This window comes from Theobroma cacao, chromosome 9 (genome assembly GCF_053813885.1).
Source record: "Theobroma cacao isolate CCN51 chromosome 9, ASM5381388v1, whole genome shotgun sequence".
Classification (NCBI taxonomy): domain Eukaryota; kingdom Viridiplantae; phylum Streptophyta; class Magnoliopsida; order Malvales; family Malvaceae; genus Theobroma; species Theobroma cacao.
The window spans coordinates 45,938,487-45,950,474 of record NC_142647.1 but is presented as its reverse complement, the minus strand read 5'-3'; the positions used below and the strand labels follow the sequence as shown (position 1 = coordinate 45,950,474).

At 33.7% G+C, this 11,988-nt stretch overlaps 1 non-coding gene across 1 annotated transcript; it reads left to right on the top strand.

Annotated features, from left to right (window-relative positions):
• The first annotated feature begins 11,641 nt into the window (after nt 1-11,641).
• TRNAY-GUA (transfer RNA tyrosine (anticodon GUA)) lies at nt 11,642-11,732 on the top strand. Its single transcript is given in 2 exon segments — nt 11,642-11,678; nt 11,697-11,732. It is a non-coding gene; the product is annotated as a tRNA-Tyr (tRNA).
• Nucleotides 11,733-11,988: the final 256 nt, after the last annotated feature.

Sequence of the window (11,988 nt, the reverse complement as noted above, 5' to 3'; positions counted from 1 at the left end):
TAAGAGTCGTCATCAATCTTTTTTATCAAGGTACGATTGGTCACCTATTAATTCAGTTTTAATCGACGAAGTCTTAAATTAATTTTAAGTCTGTCGAAAGAACAATAACTGGTTTACGATTTTTAAAGTTGGGTTTGAGAGTACGGTTATGCACAGGGAAGGATTAGTTCATTGAGACCCTCCTTTTCTATGTGCAAGATGGTCATCAAATCTTCGTTTGGAACATCAAAACTTATAGGCTCATAATCCTCAATAGCTTGATCTACAAGGAAATCAGCGATGACACTCCTTTTTATTGATTTTTATGACACATATACAATATCATACTCAGATAGTAGAACTTGTCATCGTGCTATTCTTTCGAAAATGAAAAGTTTTTCAAAAATATATTTGATGGGATCCAATTTTGCCACAAACCACGTTATATGATACAACATATATTGTCGGAGCCTTTGGGTGGTCCACGTTAGTGCACAACACATCTTTTCAAGCGCAGAGTATTTGGACTCATATTCCATGAATTTCTTACTCAAGTAGTATATGGCTTGTGTCTTTCTTACCTGTTTCATCATGTTGCCCCATTACACATCCCATGGAATTTTTGTTCACGGTCAAATGCAAAATAAGAGGTCTTTCAGCCGTTTGTGGTACTAATATCGATGGATTTACGAAATTTTCTTTGATTTTATAGAAAGCTACTTAACATTCTTCATTTCACTCTCTTGGGTTTCACTTCCGAAGTAATTTGAAAATAGGGTCACATTTGGAGGTGAGTTGGCATATAAATCGAGCAATGTAATTCAACCTCCTCAAGAATCCTTTCACTTCGTTTTGTATTTTATGAGGTGGCAATTTTTTAATAGCTGATATTTTGTCTAGATCCACTTCAATTCCTTTTTCGCTTACTACGAACCTCAACAATTTCCTAAAAGTAACACCAAAAGTACATTTTGCAAGATTCAACTTAAGCTAAAACTTTCGCAATCTCTCGAACAATTTCTTAAGATTAATAGTAGGATCCCTTTCCATACGAAATTTTGTAATCATGTTATCCACATTTACCTCTATTTATTTATGCATCATATCATTGAACAAAGTTACCATGGTCATTTGGTATGTGGCACCTGCATTTTTTAATTTAAATGGTATCATCTTGTAACAGAACGTTCCCTACATGGTTATGAATATTGTCTTTTTCATATCTTCGGGTGTCATCTTAATCTGATTATATCCAGAAAAATCATCTATGAACGAGAATAAATAATGTTTTGTTGTATTATCCACAAGAATGTCGATATGTGGCAAAGGGAAGCTATCCTTCGGGCTTTCTCTGTTCAAATCCCTGTAATCTACACACATTCGAACTTTGTCATCCTTTTTAAGAACTGCGACTATATTAGCTACCCATTCAAAATACCTAACTACCTCTAAGAATTCAGCTTCAAATTGCTTCTTTACTTCTTCTTTAATCTTCAACAACATATCTGGCTTCATACTCCTTAATTTTTGCTTAATCGGCTTGCAATCCGGTTTCAAAGGTAACTTGTGGACTACAATGTCAGTAGTAAGACTCCGCATGTCTTGATATGACCAAACAAACACATCCACATACTTACGAAGCAACTCTTCTAACTTTTTTCATTTATCAGATGATAGCGAGGTACCAATCTTAACCTCTTTCTTATCTTTCTCATTTCCCAGGTTAATCATTTATGTGAGTTCTTAATGAGGTAAAATCTCCCTTTTCTCCTGTTTCAACAATCTCGACAAATCAGGGAGTAAGTCATAGTCATCCACTTTCTCTTCATTTTTCAATTCATCAATGTTTGAAATTTTTTCGAAATTAAAATTCAAACTGTTCTCTAGATTGTCTTCCTGTTCAGTATTTAAAGACCTACAAATAGATGAAATTGGACAAATGTGTATGGGCAAGTATTTATTGGCTAAAAAAATAAATGAAAAGGAAATATGCAAAAAAGATTGATGAACTACAGAACACATCATGCTTTGTCATTTATTTGAATGATTAAAGAAACAAAAAGCCCCATTTAAACAATAAATTACTTCTAATGCCCTTGAGCATAGACATTTAGGTGAGATTATTCATTACATTTTCAAAGACTTAAAGATGACAAGTAACTTCGTGGCTGTTCAATTGGTTAGCTTTTCTCCCGGTGGTACTAGATACACCATAGGGACCTTCTCTTTAGGATCTTCATCATTGATCATGTGAATTGACAGCTCATTAAATATTTGTAGAATCTCATTGACCTTTGTCGGTGTTTCGGGATGAATGTAACCTGCGAAACAAAAAGTCTCGTGCAAGTATGGAATTGTCCTTTTCTCAAATTCTTCTTCTTTTCCTTCGAACTGAACCATCCTCTTGATTTTTTTTTTTGGGCTGCCAACTTCTTTCTTTCTTCTTTAGTGGGTTTGTACCCCAAGCTGAACCTTTCCTCATTCTTGATCGGAATCAAAGGTCAACTAATTCCTTGTAGATTCTTTCCTAGCCCAAGACCAGCACGACACCCTCTTCTCACTATCTGTATAACCTTCATTTTAGTTGCTGTTGACAAGCAAGGAGTTAGTATCATTACCTTTTCTCCCACATAAGTAGAATTAACAAACTTGAAGGATCTGAATGAGCATTCAGGGACTTCTTCTGCCATTTCTACATAGGGAGCGGATGAAGATTGGATGGCTAATATATCTTCTTTTGCGGAAATGCTTACCAATTGGCCTTCAATATGAATTTAACTTTTTGATGCAGAGAAGATGGTACAGCTCCTACCATATGGATCCATGGGCACCTTAGTAGGCAATTATAAGATGGGGTAATGTCCATCATTTGGAACGGATACCAACGATGCAGGGATTGATTTTCACTAATATTTCAATATCACCTATCACTTCCCGTTTGGTTCTATCGAAAGCTCTTACTGTCATGTGATTGGCTCTCATATAAGACATATCAATTGGCATCGTTGTCAATGTAGGACGAGACATGACATTGAGGGTCGAACCATTGTCAATCAACACTCTGTGTAAGGCACGATCTTTACACTTGACGGTTATATGGAGAGCGTTGTTGCTTCCTCAACCACTTGAAGGAATTTTCTCACCACTGAAGGTTATAAAGTTCCCTACTGTGATATTCTCCACAATATGGTCCAACTTTTCAATCGACATATCACATGCCACATAAGCTTGATTCAAGACTTTGAGTAGTGCGTTCCTGTGTGCTTCTGAATTCAAAAGCAAAGATAACAGCGAGATGCAAGTAGGTATTCTTGTTAATTGTTCCACTACACTATACTCACTGTGCTTGATGAATTTGAAGAACTCACCTGATTCTTTCTCTATGACAAGCTTTTTGACCTCATTGTTCCGAGCAACTGTAGGTTTGGTTGTTTGGTCTTTGGGAAAGGTATTTGCTTCTTTCATATCTTCTTTTCCCTGCTTGGATTTTCTTTTTTCCAACCTTTTCTGCTATCTCAGGAGAGTAACATCACCCACTTCGCGTTATACCTCTCATGTCGATTAGGTCTGTAAAAAATACTTGGTTAGTAAGGGGGTTGTACCTAAAATATTACATTCATAATTTCAAGGAACAGCCTTCTCACTTTGTACAGGAACAGGCTGAGAATTTCGATGGTGACACTATTTTCGACAACGGTAAGGGGCTTGTCATTCATTGAACTCTTTTTTTCTTCATAAAAGATAGTGAGAGGTTTAGGTTTACTCATATCAGATGAACTTGATGCCACTTCAGTTAGGGAATCTTCATTTATGGTTCGAACCAAATCCTTTTCACCTTCTACATAAAATTCAATTACTAACAAATCCATCAACTTCTGCAACTTACAACGAAAGTCATTACAATTTTGGATAGAAAGTCCAATGGCACCCATATGGAATCTGCAAGAAAAAGTGAGATCATGCCTCGATTCTTTTGTGGCTATTGGTTTTGGAATGATGGCATTTACTTTGAGCAATGCCTTAAACACTCTATCCATTAGTGTTTGAATCTCATTGACACTCCTTTTCACCCTCAATGTCATCTCTTTATGTATGGCATTTACTAACGACCTGACAGATCAGGTAGGAGATTCCCATCAACACTTGAATTGTCATTTTTAGCAAAATTTAAGAGTCCTACCTTAATGAGTGCTTGAACCTTATGTTTCAATGCAGTACAATTTTTTATCGGATGTGATTGAATGGGGTTTTTTCTTGATCAAATAGAGTGTTTACATCTTTACACTATTTTTGATTTTAAGAATGCAAAAGGGCAACTGTAGACACTATTTTTCTCATTATTGATAATTTTGTTTTGTTTTATTTATTTATTTTTGATTATTGAGTCCAAATTTCAAATTGGGCTTCCTTGGTTTTCAATGAATTTGGGCTTTACTGGTTCTAGCAAGTTAAATGCTTGAACCTGTTAACAAAAACAGATCGAAGTAGTGGTTCTGGAATTAAAGTGAATCAAGAAGTTAAAAAGAACAAAAACCAAATAATCAAGATCAAAATTAATTAAGCCCTAGAATGTTTTGGAAATTAGAAAGAATAGAAAGATAAAACAAGAAAATTTAAAAAATAAAAAAATACTATACTTAAAAAAAAAAAAGGAAAGAAATGGCAGTTGGTATGGTTCAAACGCACCCTGCCCAGGACAATGGCACCATACCAGACGCAAAAAATATGTGTCTGGCAAGTGCTTCGCAAGGTTGGGGTAGCACAAGTGCCGTCCCCAGTACCTAAAGAGGGCAGCTTCTTCAAATTCGAGGGGAGGAGGAAAAAAAGAAAACCTAGATCTAATTTCAAAAAAAAATCCCTAGAAAGCAACCAAAACAACCCAGCCACCATGAGAAGAAAAATGGCAGTTTTGAGCCTAGCCAAAAAACCCTAAAAGTTTAAGAAAACTTTGAAAAATCCCCATCGAAATTTTTGAAACCCCTTAGAGCAAAAACAGAGGCTTTAATTTTCTACCCTACTAGCATCTGAAAACCACAAAAAGAAAAAGCCAAAAATAGCAAAACCACAACCGAAAAGAAAAAGAAAATAAATAGGATGACATGGTCTTTGTTTTTTTCGGGTTTCCATGGGTTTAAGGTGTTTTAAGGCAAGTTGTTTTCTTCTTTCTTGGTCCGATCAGTGAGGAAAGGGGAAAGTCTCCGGTGAAGTAAAAGGGAAGGGTTTTGAGGTTGTTTTGAGGAGTGAAGGAAAGAGAAGAGTTTTTTAGAGAGAAAGGAGAGTGAACGGTTAAAAAGAGAGAAGAAGAAAGAGGAAAATGAAAAAGAAGAATAGGTTATATTCCTAAGGTTAGGAATCTCCAAAACGGCGTCGTATCTAGCTACAAAGGGGAGGCTTTCTTTTCTTTCCCATACCAAATGGTGCATTTTGGAGCTTGGGCACTTGGAACCAGACCAGGCCAGCAGGATCCATTCAGAGCGTTGGGCTTATTCCAACTTGTAGGTAATACTTTTTTTTTCTACCAGTGACTATTGATTTGAGTTTGATCTTGTTGGATTTGTCCTTTATTATTTTCTTTGTTTATTAGTTATATAATGGTTTTATTATTTTTCTAAAATATATGCACATAAAAAATATATAAAAGCTGTAAATGAAAAAAATGGACAAATACTTAATTATAAGTTAATAGATTTAGTGAGTTAGAAAACATACATATATGAAGAAATGAATGGTTAAGTAATGATAGTGATAAATTTAGGTTAAAATATATATGTATGAGGAAAATTAAAAAGATATTCAGTAGTAAAAAAAGTAGGTAACAGAAACTATATATGTAACTAAAAAGAATATAAACTTAAGTGAATACTTAGTTAAAAAAATAAAAATAGAATACCTATATATGAAAAAATGTCTAGATAAAAAAAATAATAAATACTTAGATAATAGAATAGGTTTAGTTGAGGTAAAATGTTAAAAAGTAGATAAAACATTCGGTAATAAATAAAAAAGAGACTAAGATAAAAGTTAAATATAGTGAAAGTAAAAGTTAGTGGTAGGAATAAATTCATTTAGATTAATACACATATAGATAAGGAATGCCTATTTAGACTATAATATGGCAAGAATGAAATATAAAACGTGAGAAATGGTGAAATGTTAGATATAATTATAAAATATTTAGTATGTAAATTTATGAAGATATAAGTGTAGAATGAAGATGTACAAGGCAAAATTAAACTTAAAAAATATAATAAAATGAAATAGGATAATACTAAGTTGGGGTGGAATAGATAGATTTTCTATAATTTATAGGGATGAGTACACATAGGGAGAGAAGATAAAATATAAATAGGTTATATAGGCAAAAGAAATGAAATACATATATTACAAAATTTGTCTAGATATTTATAAACATAAAAATATACGATATAATACAAAATTATAAATATTAAAATAGAATGGTTATCTTGAGTTAATTCGATGATGGAATTTCACCCGAAAAGGTAAAGAGTTGCCTCTTTCGAGGTGAATTTTCTAAGTGCGAAATTCAAGAGGATTTTCATCGAAGTGTCGAGATAAATCCAAATCCTATATTCCAATACCCATTAATTCAAATAATCATCTTAAATGTGCATAGAAATAAATTTATATAATGTTATAGCCAAATATAAATTGATATAGTTAGTTAATTAGTTTAAACAATTATCGTTAATAAAAAAATTAATTAATTAAATTAAAAAATTAATTAATTGTTTATTCAATGAAAATATATAGTTAAATAAAATATATTAACCCATAATATTAATTAAAGGTTATCGATTTAAATAGAAAGTCCTTGAAAAAATATAAACAATAAAAAATAAATAAATAAGGTAGTAAATTACCTTAAACTATTAAATATATTATTACATGAATTGCAAATCAACTAAATTTATAAACGAGCTCATGTAGACGTCATTTATAATTTTATCTTGTCATAGCATTCGACATATATTTTGTTAATAAGACTAGAGTTCCGATGATGGGATTTCTTCAAAGGACTTGTAGAGAAGAGTTCTTCTAAGGATATCCCTAGGTGAGGAAAACTTCGAGACTTCACTCAAACGTTGGGATAGTCTACGAACGATTTTCCAATACAAGCTTGTCGCTTTCATTATTTAAAATTAGTAAATCACGACATCATTTTACGACTGCAGCATGTGTACCCGTAAAATTAAATAAAAAGATTTAATCTGCTAATATAATAAAGAATTAACTAATAAACAAAGATTAAAGAAACATAAGAATAAAATTAATGGTTTAGGCTACAATAGGATAACATAAGATTAAATGGTACCGTTCGTGGAACGGGGGCTACAGGGGTGCTAATCCTTCCCCATACGTAACCGTACTCCCGAACCCAACTTTAAAAATTGTAGATCAATTCTCATTCTTTCGACGGACCTAAAATTAATTTAAGACTTCGTCAATTAGAACCGAGTTAATAGGTGACTAATTGTACCTAGATAAAAAAGATTGGTGGCGACTTCTAACATATTTATTTTTCCATGTCTAGCGGTCGGGTTCCCGGATCCGCACGTTACGACAATAAGCTACAGTCCTTACTCATAACAAAATGAGCTAAGAGTGGTAGCTACATCTGGTAAATCACCAATCCGATTGTTGTTGTCATTGCCAGGAGCAATGGAGTATGTTTGGCGCCATCCTGAATAATATTTGTGTTTTTACTTGGGGATTTATCATATCAGAGGAGACAATCAGGACCATAATACTTAAGAAGAGGAACTTTTGCATGATAAGACTTGCTGAGCTTCTTACTAATAGGGCCTTTAGAGGCACCAGCTGTAAAAAGTTGGCATGAACTTGCTTTCCATATATGAGTTCTTGCCTTGTAAAAAATACTTTCCTTACAGGAATTGAAGGTATATGATGATATTCATTTAGATAGCTTCCATGTATGGGTTCTTGTTGTCCTTACAGAAATCAAATAAGGAGTTCTTGTAGTCCAATGCAGAGTTGGCTTGTTTGTCTAGGAGTTAACACATACAGATTACATAAACGGTACATTAATCATATGCCATTACAAGTTTAAAAAGTTGCCTTGCCTTTTGTTCTTCTTTTTCCTTTTTACCTTTTTACCATGTTAGTACTGCACTGACATGTTTTCCTATATCTTAAAAAAAATGAAAAAGGAAAAAAGGTTATCACTCTTCTAAGTTCTAATACAGATGCTCTAAACACAGTGGATAAATGACTAATGCATGGATTTTTTCTTGTGTACAAAGAGCATTAGCTGCTATAAATCAGTTACAGACTGGCCTTACCATGCTGAGCAAAAAAACAAAAAAAGACTGGCCTTACCATTTCTTTCATTCTAATTTATATTTTTTTGGTGCAACCTGGTGGCAGGTTTAGTTGCCTAACTAGTCATCGAACCAGGATGAGTTATGCACTACAGCTGCAATCTGTGCATATTATTATATTGCCATCTTAAATACTATGAACTGTGTTTCCAAAGTTAGGCCCCTTCAGTTATGTGTTTAGAAGGATAGACATGACCAAGTAAATTGTTTCAATTGGCATTTGTCACAAGTTGAATAGCAAATTTTGCCCACAAAATTTTCTCTTCAATTCAATCAAAGGAACAAAGAAAATTTAAGTTCATTTTAATCTTCTTGAGATTTATTACAAATTAACAATTTCATTCATCCTTTTTTTTCTTCCTTTTCGAATAGATAAATCAATAAAAAAACCAAAAATATGAAATAATGACAAAATCTAGGGAAATGTTAAAATATTTCAGAGGATTATGAGACAAATCAGCTCTAGCTCTGGGTAAAACACTCATAGTGAACTGAATAACTGATGAAAAAAAGAAAGGAACTTGACTCTTTTATCCAATTCTAGGATTAGATAGAACGTTAGATATGTGTATTTAAATCATATTTATATGTTGGACATCACACCCTGTGTTTTTTTATCAACAATCAAAATGGTCAAAGAATCAAAGTAGCTACCAGCATCATTCCTTCTTTTTCTTTCTTTCATCCTTAAATTGAGATGTTGGTTTCTATAGAGAAGAATAATACTCCCTGCCCTTCACTTCAATTCTGGTAATAGCTAGATTTTATCTCATTATACTGCAGATAGATTTTTGTAAACTAGACAGAGCTTCAGGTTCAAAGTATTGACATTATAATTATACACCTACCTATTTGATTTTGGATGTCATTGAGTTGAGTTGAACTAGTCCATGTGTAATTTGAGGCAGTAGAGAGCCTTGGTTGGCCTCCCTTTTGCTTCAGCTGCAACATTGATTCAACTTTTGCTGGATTGAAGAAATTTCTTGACACAAGCACAAAACAGAATCAAACCTAATGCTGAAAATGATGTTAAGGAACGTGAAATATTACATGTATTCATGTTGCATATTGTACATAGTGAGCAGGTTGAATGGTCAGGGCTTTTCATATTTAAAACATATTGAGAAGCTCATTTTATATAATTTTATGTGACTTTCTGGAAAAAATTGGCATCCCTGATGGTGGTGGATACGTTTGCATATCATAAATTTTCTGACCAAATTGCACTGAATTTAAATACAAACATAATTCAGACGTTTACATACCATAAATTATAATTTATGTATTTGTTAGCTTTTTCTGGTTGGAGTTGTCATGTTAACATAGCAATATTTATCTGTCCAAATATCTGCTAACCAATTTTAAAATTTTCAACTATATCTTTCACAATCTTACAGAAAAGTAAGAATTCATTACATAAATGCTATAATAACCTAAAATGTGAATTCTGGGATAAAAAATATGCAGCTGTCATTGTTTTATGCCTTCAACATGTTTTGCCCCATTTTTGAAATGTCTTTGCCTTAAAAGGATATCATAATAATTCATCGTTGAAGTTTTCTCCTCAAACATAGCAATAGTATTGTCAACTATTGAAATAAGTTAAATTATCAACTAGGCAGGTGAAAGTTAAATAAATATGGCAGGACTACAAAATCTTGGTTTAAACTGTTGTCCTTCATCTCTTTGCATCCTGCGAAGAAAAATGTTTAGTTTAGTTACAGAATGGGTCAAGCATCATCATCATCCTCCACTATGGCATACCGTACTTCTAAAATCGACACAATTTTATCTCCAGTTCTTGACTGTTCTTTTTTTGGCCTATACATTTTATAGTTTGTTCTGAATATCTTTGCTGCAGGTCCTCCTTTTGTGATCCATTGAGATTGAAAACTATGATCTCAAAATGCTTTGCTGCACATTTTACCATTAGAAACCTGGAAGTGTCTATTTGGCATTAACTGGTTGTATATTTTGTCACTACACTCTTGTCTATGCCAGCATAAACTGTGTTTAATTCTTTCTTAACTTCAACCAAATTTAGATCTAGGAAAATGGTTCAAATTCTTAAGTGGATAATAACTCATCGGTTCTTTTAATTCTTGTCATGGTTATCATTTGAAATCATGTATGGCTAAAGATGAAAGGAAAAAACGACTGCATCAGATGGAAGCCTAGAATTCACAGGTATGTCTTTGGCCAACCCTGGCTGCTGCATTATTCAACTAAGCTCATAGCCTTCATTAGTGGGAAAAGGAAGAGCATTAGAAGCAGCAGCTACAGTTAATAGTAGTAGTATTTTGTATCTGCAAACTGTTTTGGAGCTGGTAAGTGATGCTAGAAAAAAATTTGAGGAGCATGATTATGCCCTTGAGGCAATAGCTGTATTATCAATGTAGTTTGTGTTGAGACTTTGGTTGAATATACTTGTCAAAGCTGCTTATGAAGAACTCCATTTGGTCTCTAATCGGATTGCTTTTTGATCTGTGTTCATTTAATAATGCATTAGTTTAGCAACCCCTATCTAGAACCCGTTCCAGAATCTAAGCAACATAAAAAACAAAAGTTGGAAACGACCATGGCAGTTGGCTGAGTAGTAAGAAGAATGGATAGATGCTTGGTCCCCATTCCATTCCCCAAGGGTTTCTACATCCACGTTAGTTGCATCATTGCATGTGCTGACTTGGTTCCTGTCCTGTTATTTTGACTGTACAAATGGTGATCCCGCACATGCTGTCGGGCTAGCTGGGAAATGGTAAGTGAAATTACTTATACCAGGAAATTTGGAATGCATTTGTATACAAGCACTTCCCAACTTCCTCAGTGTAAACTTACCTATCAAGTAGCACTCATGTAAGATGAACACTTGATAACATTATGCATTCATAGAAAAATATCAATAAATTGTGTTTAATGGGGTGGCCAAATGGCATTGCCTGCGGGCTTTCTCCCACGCAACAGACACCAAGATAAAATAATTGCTGGAAAAGGGGATACTCAGGCAGCTCGTGGCGTAATGAAAGAGGCGTCTCTCTGGCTGTTGAAGTGATGGCATTGGCTTGGTCTCTCCAGACTACCTAAAGGCCAAATCTTTTTTTTTAACTTTACCACTATCCACTTATTTTAATATTTCCCCTTTTGCAACCGACTGGGTACGGTACAGCACAGGATACGGATCCCACTCCAACGTTTTTTTATTACCACTTAAAAAAGTTGAATATATGTGTATATGCAAACGTTTAGGCTGGATTTATTAAGGAGTTACAGATTCTTAAATTTAGAGATGAAAAGATGCAAGCAAACCGACCTTAGCTCAGTTGGCAGAGCGGAGGACTGTAGTGGGATAACTCCAGAGCAATCCTTAGGTCGCTGGTTCGAATCCGGCAGGTCGGAAGTTTTACATTTTCTTTTTTTCTTACATTATTTAGAGTAGTAAAAAGAAAAAATATAAAACAGAAAATAATTATTTAATTGATTAATTCATCGAAAAAAAAAAGCAGCCTTGTTAAACCTTACCTCTTTTACCTTAGAATAATCACCAACCATTATATGTAGCAATAATTCTATCATTACTGATTTCATATAAGTCGAGATTTATACCTCTTTTTCAAAGATAGAATGGTTCCACAATCAAAATTAAAATATTATT